Source organism: Oryx dammah, unplaced genomic scaffold (assembly GCF_014754425.2).
Source record: "Oryx dammah isolate SB20612 unplaced genomic scaffold, SCBI_Odam_1.1 HiC_scaffold_15, whole genome shotgun sequence".
NCBI lineage: Eukaryota > Metazoa > Chordata > Mammalia > Artiodactyla > Bovidae > Oryx > Oryx dammah.
Window position 1 is genome coordinate 24,446,678 of NW_024070199.1, and position 11,695 is coordinate 24,458,372.

Genomic DNA, 11,695 nt, shown 5'->3' on the forward strand with positions numbered 1-11,695 from the left:
AAAGGGTTCCCAAAGACAGGCAGCTCACCTTCAGGTCCTAGTTCCAGGTGGGGGATGTAGAAAATGCTCAATACGCTATTGCGTGAACGAGCGAGTATCACCGCAAACCTAAGAGGTGAGCAAGGCAATTCTGCTTTTACCCATCTTACATTACTTTTGATAAGTTGCTTACAGTGGGTCTGGCACTATGTCTGTTGCTGCAAATGAATTAGCTTATTCGATCCTCATTACAAATCTTGGAGGTAAGTGATATGCTTATTGATGAAAATTGGGGAACCAAGAAGTGTGATAACTTGCTGAAGGTCACACAGTTAGAAAGAGCAGAGATTCCAACTCTGGCAGCTTGGCTCTTATTCACCATGAAAAGTTTCAGACTCAGAGAAACCTGGGCTGGGAGAATTGTAGTGACCTCTCCAACTCCTGGGGAGGTTCAGATCCCAAGCACAGCTCAGTTGCCCTTCCACCTCATTAAGGCTTTGTTACTGGGCAGACTTCTGGGCAGGGCATGGGATGGCTGGTTCCCCATCACCTAACAAACACCAGGACACTCCCAGCCCGGAGGCCAATGGCAGAATTGCCTGGGAGACCCACCCATACCCAGGGCCTGTCTGATGTACAGGTGGAGGCAGGAAAGGAAACAAGAAGGCATACTCAGAACAATAATTTTAAAGCAAGATTAAAAACATGATCTCTTTTCCTAAAGCCTCCCATTCCATCCACATCCTCAGCTCCAGACACTGGGTGGACCCCAGACACTTACAGCTGGGTCCCTCTGATCCAGGAGGGGGTTGGCCTGATTCTGGATGGAGACAAGATGGTGTGTGATATCCAGGCACACAGGCAGGTAGGTTCAGGCTCTTTCCACCTACCCATTCAGTATCCATTCACCATCCATCCATTTATCCATGTATCCACCATCTCTCATCCAACCATCATTATCCATCCATTTATCCATGTATCCACCATCTATCATCCAACCATCATTATCCATCCATTTATCCATATATCCACCATCTATCATCCAACCATCATTCATTCATCTATCTATCCATCCATCCATCCATTTATCCATGTATCCACCATCTATCATCCAACCATCATTCATCCATCTATCCATGCATCCATCCATCTGCTGGGCCTGCAAAGAATAAGTGCCCACATTCTGCTCTCCTTAAGCTGACTGACCCCTGGGCTTCCTCGCAAAGACCGAAGGCCACTGTCTGAGAGCTGGGTGTGGGCAGGCTGTGACAAAGCTCTCCAAACAATGAGATATTTTCCCTGTGAGAGGATATTTATGTTATATGCATATCATAAAGCAAAAAGAGACTTCTAAAACTTTGAAGGGAGTTCATTTTACAGAAAGCTCAGAGTCACAGTGGTAGCCCACATCCAGGTAGCATATGTGAGCCCATGGGCCTCATTGCCCTGGATACAATCTGATTTCCCCTCTCTATTTTCTGCTTTACTCCGACTTCCTTGATTACCTATAGGTTATCATCTTACATTAGCTTATATATTTTAAGCTTCCTCAAATCCTTTTTAGAATAAAGTTGAATCATGAAGGCCATTTATACATAAAAGGCCAAACTCAGTTTACCTCACGTGTAATTTAAACCTACCAGTGAATAGCAGCTAACCCCACTGAGTTCTCCCCACACATCCTCCAGCAGTCCTGCAGGCCAGGAACTGATGAACCCCCATTTTACAGGGCACTGCATCTGGGGTCTCCCCTTCAGATGCCCCAAATCAGGTCTGACAGTTGCTTCTTGAAGGGCCAAGTCACAGCTCATCGGAAAAGTCCTTCATGCTGGGGAAAGATCGAGGGCAAAAGGAGAAAAGGGCATTGGAGGAAGAGACGGCTGGACGGCATCACCAACACAACGAACATGAACTTGGGCAAATTCCGGGAGGTGGTGAGGGTCAGGGAGGCCTGGCGTGCTGCAGTTCATGGGGTTGCAGAGTCGGGCACGACTGGGTGGCTGAACAACGACAAGAACAAACCTGAGTTTAAATCTTTGCACTAGAGCCCCTGTGGACAGCCTGAGCTGTGCCTTCTCCCTCCCTCTCAGCTTTTGAGGGTAGCGGGAATAGGATCTTTGAGGACATAGGGGCTCACAAGGCTAAGAATCAATTGTTCAAGCGATCTTAGTCACAATGGTAAAGATCCCCATTAGATGGATAAGAGGACGCATGCATGATGGATGGATGTTGAATGGCTAGGAGGCTGGGTGAGGTTTGCAGGGCTCAGGTCTTTTGCTAAGCCCTCGTGGTACCCACAAGGGGAGACACAGTCCCTGCTCTCAAAAAGCTGAGTGTCTACCAAAGGGGACCAATGTGCAAACCACCAGCCGCAGCAGCAGGAGGGATGAGGTGTCTGTGGCTCCATCCTGTCCTTAGGTCTTTGTCCTTGCTGTTCCCTCCACTTGTAACACCTTTCCACCCCTCCCGTCTCCCTGGACATCTCTCTCCTCTCCACTCCACCTCCCACGCCTTCTCCCATACGCTCTCTCTCCAAGTCTTCCTTGTCTGTCTACATACCTGGTCTTGATATGTTTTGCATTTTCTTTTTCTCCCTCCCCTCCTTTCCATTTTGTCAACTTTCACCTTCAACCTTTGTACCAGTTTTTATACTTGGAGTTTCTTGCTTTTCTTTTATAGTAATTAAAATGACTAAAAACATGTCTGTGGTTACTAATGGATAAATCTCATGTGTTATCTGCTTTTACAAAGGCCTAGGCTATTGCGGTAAGCAGACTCATAGCCCTCTAGAGGCCCTAGAATCTGTGAATACGTTCCTTTATACAACAAAAGTAATTTGGTAGATATGATTAAAATAAGGATCTTAAAACAGGGAGATTAGCCCAGATTGCCCAGGTGGACCCAATGTAATCATAACGGCCTTAAAGACAGGAGAGAGGCCGAAGAGGGGGAGAAGGAAATGGGAAGGTGAAAACAGAGGTCAGAGTGATGGGATTGATGGCCAGCTGGGGGCCACCAGACAGGGAATGCGGGAACCCTCTGAAAACTGGGTGGGGATTCCCTGGCAGTCCCGTGGTTAGGACTCCATGTGTTCAGTGCCAAGTGGCTGGATTCAGTCCCTGGTCAGGGAACTATGACCCCACAGACTGAGAGGCAATGAAAGGAAGGAAGAAACTGTAGTCTCCCCTGCAGCCTCCAGAAACCCTGCTGACATCTTGGATTTTAGACTGACCTCCAGGAGATAATAAATTTGTGTTGTTTTAAGCCACAGAGTTAGTGGTAATTTGTTACAGGAGCAATTGGAAACTAACACAGCTGGCTTTAGGAGTGAGATGGAAACTCTTGTTTCTCACAAGAGAGTTCTTACTGCTTAGTGTCAGGATAGCCAGATTTTGTGAGCGTGAGAGAGGGTGTGTGTGTGTGAGAGAGAGAGACACAGAGAGTTGGGAATTGCCCATATGGCATATGGTATCTTTTCTCCCCCAGATCATGGATGACACAGGACAAGTTTCCCTAAAAGAAATGGATGCTCTCATCTCAATTGGACCTTTGTGTGGTGGAGTCTAGTTCACAGGCCTCATGGACTTGGCCTGCACACCCCTTCCTCTGAAAAAGCATCAAGAGCCTTATTATGTTCATGCACTACTGAGCACTGCAAGGCAGTTGGCTTTGCTTTTCTCAGGCTCGCTTTCCACAGTGACATCTGCTGGTCTTCAGCAGGCAGCCTGGGTGCTGTGCACAAGGGCCCACAGGGCGGTGGAGGTGAGAGCCGAGGCCCAAGGAGAGGCAGCATCTCCCTGGCATTTTGCTGTTTAGAAATGCACTTATGCTTTTACAGTTAAAGCACAAGTTCTCCTAGAAGGACTGACTCCATGTGGAGCTCTGAAAAGCCCTTAAATGGCCCATTTGCTCTGCCATGTAGTAGAACATGGTGATGCAGAAAACTGCACCTTTGCATACTGGCTCCTACTGGCTATGGTTCCTGGGGTTGGTACCGTTCTTTTCTTCATCTGTAAAATGGGAGACTAGGGTGGTTCTGGATACACAAGGGGATAATGCATTTATGGGCACTGCACAATCCCTGGAGAGAGGTACCTCTCGGGGGGATGTGAGAGCTCTGGCACTTAGGCTCCTGATAAGCATAAAAAATGAACACGAAAGATCATAAAGAAATCAGACTAGGGTTCTGTGTTCAGTTATCTCATTAGAGGAACCTCTGCTGAAAGTTTTCCAAAGGCACGAATTATTTTTTTATCCTTGGCTCCCTTTAGGCACGAAGCTTCTCTTCCACGTGGTAATTAAGAAGCTGGTAATCTGTGATCCCATCTCGCCTCCTGCTCGGTGGACCTGCTTTCTTTCTCTTCCCTCAGTCGTGAACTCAGCTGAGCCATACCCATTCATTAGGGGCTCCGAGGCTGATAAGGGAAAGAGCTGAGCTGTGAGGGAGAGATACCTGTTTACTCGCCCCTTTGGGGCCAGGAGTACCGTCCACAGAAGCCAGCCGTCTAGGGTCAAGTACAGCCGGATACGCTGAAATGCAGAGCCGGTCAACTTCCAGCTGTGACCTCACGTGACGGCTGCCCTCACACTGCTTAGAAGGGCAGAGCCCCTCACCTAGTCAAGCGGGAAGTTTTAACAAAACATCTTGACCCTGCTCTGGGCCGAGAGGGCTCCCAGTGCCAAGGGCAGACAAGAAGGAGATCTGGGAAAGAAGTCAAGTGAGTCCCTTTGACTGCAAGGAGATCCAACCAGTCCATCCTAAAGGAGATCAGTCCTGAGTATTCATTGGAAGGACTGATGTTGAAGCTGAAACTTCAATACTTTGGCCACCAGATGCGAAGAGAACTCATTGGAAAAGACCCTGATGCTGGGAAAGATTGAGGGCAGGAGGAGAAGCGGACGACAGAGGATGAGATGGTTGGATGGCATCACCGACCAACGGAGATGAGTTTGAGTGAACTCCGGGAGCTGGTGATAGACAGGGAAGCCAGGCGTGCTCCAGTCCATGGGGTTGCAAAGAGTCGGACAAGACTGAGCAACTGAATTGAACTGGGGGGTCACAACCACCCCTAGGGGCCTATCTGAACAGAAGCTGAAGGGCCCACTGTGCAGCTTGGGGTCACCTCCTGAGTAGTGGGGGTCATTCTCCTCCTGAGAGACAGATCTGTGGGCAAGACCCCGCTCTCCAGCCGGGAAGCCAGCCATGGGCACACACAAGTCCCACCAGCCAGAGCAGCGCACTTCCGAGGTCGGTGCATGCACTCTGAACCACTTGGGGGTCTTGCTAAAGTGCATCGTCTGACTCAGTGGATCTGGAGTGAGGCCTGAGAGTCTGCCTTCCTGTCACCTCGTCAGGTAAGGCCATGCTGTCCCCCTACCTTTGGGTTGGCAGTTAGCCTGAGAAAGCGTAAAAATAAACGACGACTCCAAGACAAGAATAGAACCTTGCTGGAGACCTCGCTCCTGACTCCCATGGTGTTTGGAACGCCTCGTCTCTTGGCAGAAGGGCTCCGGTGTGCTCTCACTTCCTCATGGCCTCTCTTCTTGGAGGATGAATAGGGGCCTGGGGCAGGGCTTGGGGTTTGGATTTGACTGATGGCCAGAGCCTGAGCGGAGCAGCCCGCAGAGCACAGACGCAGGGCTGGGGCAGAGCAGAGCTTGGCCGAGGCAGCTGGAGCAGTGGCGCTGGGAGGAGCAAGACGGACATGCTGAGGTGGGGTCACCGAGGAGCACTGGACACAGAGCCCTCATCAGGAACCGGGGGCAGGGTGACCTCTCTGAGCCTCAGTTTCCTTGTCTGTAAGTGTGATAACATTTAGGCTTCAGGATTAGGGTGGGGATGAAATAAAGCAAGGAATGTGAAAGTAACCAGAGTATTACCTGGCCCATAATAGCATCCAGTATCCTAGACATTTTGAAATAAAAAGTGAATAAGCAGGCTTAGCCTGTGCAGGGTCTTGACAGCCAAACAAAGGAGCTTGGCTGTGCTGCCAAGAAGCTGGGCACAAATTACCCCCAATTCTTTAATCAAGCAAGCCCCCCACCCCCAGATCTCTGCTGAACTTCCTCTAAGTACTTAAATGGAACTCAAACAGATAAAATTATAGAATTTAAAATCACCCCTGAATGCAGGCCTCCTGCTCATTCCCATTAACCTTTTGCTTCAATATGAATGGGTGTGATTCCCCAGGCCTGAAGATTTCCTGAAATCATCGGCCAGCTCTCAGAACAGACTCCAAGATGAGCAGAAGGCTGCTGGTGGGCGGGGGTGGGGGTAGAGGCGGGGGGTGGTCTGGTGCATGGGAACAGGGCAGCCTGGGGAGGCTACACAGCCTGGGCCCTGGGCCTTGAATCCCAAAGGCCTTCCAGCTAAGAAAAGAAATGACCCATTTTGCAGGGTCCTTGCTAGAGGCCCCTCTGACATGAATGCTTTCCAGGCAATCAAATGAAGCAAAGGATGCACCCGGCAGCCACTACCAGGAAGGGGATGCGAGATGGGCCATCTGCCCCCCACATCCCCTTCCTGCCCCAACACGGTCATGCTCACTCACCCCGTTGGACCGGCCTTCGCAGCTATGCAGAGCTTAGGCCACTTTTCATTATTATTATTTTTCTTTTATAAAAAATAATATTTAGAAATGGTTTGGGGCCCAGAAACTGAAACATTTCCACCAAGTCATTTTTTTCCCTGCAGTGTATTTTTTGAAGCAGATAGAAACAAAGCCAGCATTTTCACAAACAGAATAAGAAGAAATGGTAAATATACTTAAAATCAGCGTAGAGGAGTGCCCCTTCACCCTTCTGGCAAGAGGACCTTAGACGGACTGGGCTGGAGGATTAAGAGTTTCTTCCAAAGGCCAAAAGATCCAGACGAGTGTGGGGGCTGAGAGGAGGCTGAGCAGAGGTAAGTCAGTATCTCCTCTGGGTGTTTTTTTCTTAAATAAAAATCCTTTGTCCACCTCCTCCCCTTTGACCTTTCAGAAAACTGGTGGGAGTCCTGTGGAACTGTCAGGAACATGCCTGGACTTAATCCCAGCTCAGCAACACTCTAACTGGGGGACCTTGGGTGAGTTAATTGACTTGTCAGTACCTTAGCGTCTTCACCTGTAAGTGGGGTGGTTATAGTGCCCATTTCATGGGGTGGCTGTAAGTTTCAAAGGAATCAATACCTCTGAGGGGTTTAGAACAGCACTTGGTACAAAGAAAGATTCAATAACTTAGTATTTCCCAAACCACCAATAACTGGTATGTCCCCTACCTCTCAAGTCCTTCCATGGACTACCTTCCCTAGTCCTTCCATGGCACCCCTCAACTGGGAAAACGACAGCCCCACCTTGCCAGTGGCTCAAGCCTAAACTTGGAGTCATTTTTAAAAAATTCCTCTTTCTCTCTTATTCTCTACAGGCGATCCATCTGAAAGTTGCATCAACTCTACATTTAAAATATATTCAGGGACTTCCCTGGTGATCTAGTGGTTAAGAATCCACCTGCCGATGCAGGGGACATGGGTTTGATCCCTGGTTCGGGAAGATCCCATATGCCACGGGGCAACTGAGTCTATGTCCCACAGCTACCAAGGCCACCCTCTAGAGCCCGTGAGCTGTGACTACCGAAGCCCGTGCTCTGCAGCAAGAGAAGCCCCACAGTGAGGAGCCCGTGCACTGCCACGAACCCCAGCCCCTGCTTGTGGCAACTAGAGAAAAGCACCCCCACCCTGAAGCAAGGAAGACCCAGCCCAGCCAAAAATAAATAAATAAATAAATAAATAATTTTAAAACCCCTTAAAACACATTCAGAATCTGGTTGCTTCTCACTACCCTGCCACTAACAACCCATTTCAAGCCAATGTCATCCTTTATCCTTACCATCACAGTACCCTTTCACCACACTCTCCCCTGGCCCCTAATCATCCCTCCACACACCTCTAGAGCAATCTTTTTTTTTTTTTTTTAACTTAAGTCCAATGATGTTTCTCAGCTCCAAAGTCTCTCCATCTTACTCAGAGTAAATGCCAGGTTTTCCCCAGAGCCTGCAAGATCCCGTGTGATCTGGCCCCACTTCCTCTCTGAAGCTCTCACCGACAGCTTCTCCCTTCTCATTCTCCTCCAGCCACGCTCTCTTCCTCGCCATTCCTTGAACCTGCCAAGAATGTTCCTGCTTCAGGACATTGGCACTTACTATTCCCTCTGCCTAGGATACGGTTTCCTCAGAAACCTGATGGCTCCCTCTGTCATTTCCTTCAGGCTTTGCTCAAACATCACCTCACCTGAGAGGTCATCCTTGAATCTCCTGTATAGGAAACTTCTATTGCTCACTATACCCATTTCTGCTTTATTTTCCTTTGCAGCTTTTATCGCTGGTTAATTGGAGAAGGGCATGGCAACCCACTCCAGTGTTCTTCCCTGGAGAATCCCATGGACAGAGGAGCCTGGTGGGCTACAGTCCATGGGGTTGCAAAGAGTCAGACATGACTGAAGCGACTTAGCACACACACATGTACGCACTATGATAAATCTTTCTTTTTTTTTCTTCCTTTCCTTCCTTTAGTTTTAAGACCCAATAGACCAGCAGCAGTTTAGCTCTTTTTCTCCATTGCTATTCTCCAAGTCTCGTAAGACAAAGCACATAGTAGGTGCTTTGTCGCTATTTACTGAATGACTTCCTCCCTCCTTCCATTCTTGTCTGCCTCTAATACAGCTCCAGGCAGTGGCCAGGATGCTCTGCCCACCACACATTTTATGATGCTCCTTCACTGCTCAAGAACCATCGGTGGGCCCCTCTTTGCCGAAAGGGCAAAGCTCCTATGACACTCAGAAAGCCTTTGGTGGTCTGGTCTCACCTAACCGCAGGCCCCTATGTTGCCATCAGCAAGCCCTGCAGGTGTAATGCCTTTGTTCCCTGAGCAATGATGCTTAGCTTCTGCTGTTCCCCAGCTTGGGACACACTCCTTTCCCTTCTCTGTCAGGCTCTCACTGTGGGAGCTTGAATAGTGGCCCCCCAATGATACGTTCATTCAGAATCTGTGAACATGACTTTTATTCAGAAAAAGGGTCTTTGCAGTTGTAACTGAGTTAAGGATCTCACACCGAGAGGCTCATGGGTTAGGCTGAGCCCTAAGTCCAGTGACAAGTGTCCTCACAAGGGAACAACAGAGGAGACGGCCACGTGGAGATGGAGACAAAGGCTGGAGGGATGCTGCCACAAGCCCAGGGGTGCCAGGGGCCACCAGAAGCCAGAAGAGGCAAAACCAGAGGTCTCTCGGGGTGGTGGTGGGGGGCACAATCCTGACAACACTTTGCCTTTGGACTTCCGGCCTCCAGAATGGTGAGAGAATAAATTTCTGTTGTTTTAAGCCATCAAGTTTATGGTGATTTGTAATAGCAGCCACAAAAAAGTAACACACTCCCCCTCAAAACCATTGCAGAGAGGCAGTCCTCTCCTCCCAGCACTGTGGCAGGGTGGGGGGTGGGGGGCTGAGGTGGCCTTTTGTAAAGATGCCGCTGCATTCCTGGCCAAAGTTGATCAGAGCTGGGATGGGCTGGTAAGTGTCGCAGGTACTAGGAACTATATGGTGAAGCCAAGGGGTGGGGGGGCGTGGTCACGTAGGCTCAGGGTTGAGCCGTGTTGGGTCGTGTGGGGACAGGAAGGTGCATAAAGAGGGGCAGGGCAGACACTGACAGAGGAGGGCAGGGGTCCTGAGGATGCCCCTGCTCCCGGGGAAGGGCCTGCTCTTTGCTTCCAAAGGTTCCTTGTATTTCTCTAATATTCAGCCTCCCTCCTCTTTGTCTCAACCTGGTTTTTCTTAGAGAAGGTGGCTTCTCCTTGCAACTTCATCAACCCTAAGCTCAGAGCCCAGCTCCAGTGCCACCCCTCTAAGGGCTCCCCTGATTACAGCGCGTGGAGAGAGATGATCCTAGTCTCTGGCACTCAGCTCTGTGTCCCCGCCCAGATCCACTGTCCTCGTTAAGGCTGTTTGCATGCTGTTCTCCCCCAAGACTGAGCTCCTCCAGCCGTGGACCAAGCTCATCCTCTGCGTCTGGATTTCCCAATTAATTACCCACTAAGGTATACTGTCTGGTACCACAGTGTTTAAGTAGCTGAATAAAAGATGGATGCCACTCGGCTCTGCCCACAGGAGCTTCCGGGCAAGATTTGGGGGCCCCTTCTCACACATACTGCAGGGACATGAGATGAGGCAGATATTGGGGTCAAGGTAGGAGCAAGCAGAGGGCAGCTCTGAGTCGGGGGCTGGTCAGGGAGGGCTGGTGGGAGAGGCCAGGGGAAGCAGAAAATGGTGAGGTTGTGCGTGGATGACAGTCAGGGCTGGAGCAGGCAGGAGGCAGGCGGAGCAGGGAGCACTTTGGAGTGGGGCTTGTGGGCGTGTGATGGAGATAAGGCCGGGCTCAAGCGAAAGTTCCAAGGAGGGAACTCTGATGGAAAGCGTCAGTGGGGCCCGTCCTAGGCCCTTGGGTCACTTACCCACTTAATTGACATCCACCCAGGCACTGTGCCCATTGCCGGCTCTACAGCAATGACAGAGAGCAGAATTCAAAGGCTAGACTGGAGCTCTCAAGAGAACAACACTGTATCTGCTGTTACAAGGACCAGGAAATAGTCATAACCAAAGTATTTGTGAAGCCTTTTACAGTTTCTAAAGTGCTTTCTCATGAATTAATGACTACAAAGTCCTGTGGTACAGTAGGAAAAGGGTGGTTGTGGCTGCAAAAAGTCTGACTTAAGGTTTGGCATCCTCCTTGTAGCTCATGATAACTCCTCAACTTTGACGTCCTCGTCTGTCGAATGATGGCTGGGTCTAGTGTTCACTGAATCCCTTCTGGAGGGCAGCTAGTGTTATAGAGCTTTTATATGTAGTAACTATTTTAGCCTTCAAAACAACCTTATGAAATAAGTACTACTGTTACTCCCACTTTGCAGATGTGGAAACTGAGGCTCCACAAGGCTGAGTCGCTCATTCACACAACTTCTCAGCAGAAGAGATGAGATTTGAACCCAGTTATTCCTGCTCCGGAGTCCATGTTCTCAGCCACAGTGGCCCTACCTCCAAGGTTTTGGCAAACCGTTAAGATTAACATTCGTGACACTGCTTAGAGGTGAACATTACCCATGGTTATTCTTTGGTCCAATGCTCATGATGTGTGAGCGTTTGGTTGCTTTAGCAGGTGCTGTCGGCACCCTGGCATCACCACTGGCGAGCCCAGAGCTCACCCACAGGGAATGACAGTGCCCCTCTGCACAGGGCCATTCCCTCTCTGAGAGATCCCTGGCCACCAAACACGGCAGGCCAGAGGTGGGGTGCTCACTCCCCAGGAGCACCCCTCAACCAACAAGGCCTGTGAGCTAGTAGATAAATATCCCATCAGTGGGCCAATTCCGAGGTGTCCCTCAGAGGGTCCCCAACAGGACTGAGCCCTGGATTCCGACAACAGTTACCCACCCACAAGGCCCCTTTTATTGACCTCCTCCTCTCTCTGTCTCACCACCCCACTCTCACAGTGCTGCTTGGAATCACTTCCCAAATACTCTCTGTGCATTGCAATCCTTCCCTCAGGGTCAGTCTAGGAGGACCCCATACTGAGACAGGGTGCAAGGTGGTCTGGGGAGAGAGGAAGAGAAGAGCTAGGACCTGTGAGGCTTGAGATTTTTCTGGACACACGTAGCTAGGTGCAAAGCTGGGAAGGGAGAGGCACAAGCAAGC

At 49.9% G+C, this 11,695-nt stretch overlaps 1 long non-coding RNA gene across 1 annotated transcript; it reads left to right on the forward strand.

Moving 5' to 3' along the window:
- Positions 1 to 5,699: 5,699 nt before the first annotated feature.
- On the forward strand, positions 5,700 to 7,431 carry LOC120874317. Its single transcript, XR_005723633.1, has 3 exons — positions 5,700 to 5,778; positions 6,961 to 7,045; positions 7,384 to 7,431. It is a non-coding gene; the product is annotated as an uncharacterized LOC120874317 (long non-coding RNA).
- Positions 7,432 to 11,695: the final 4,264 nt, after the last annotated feature.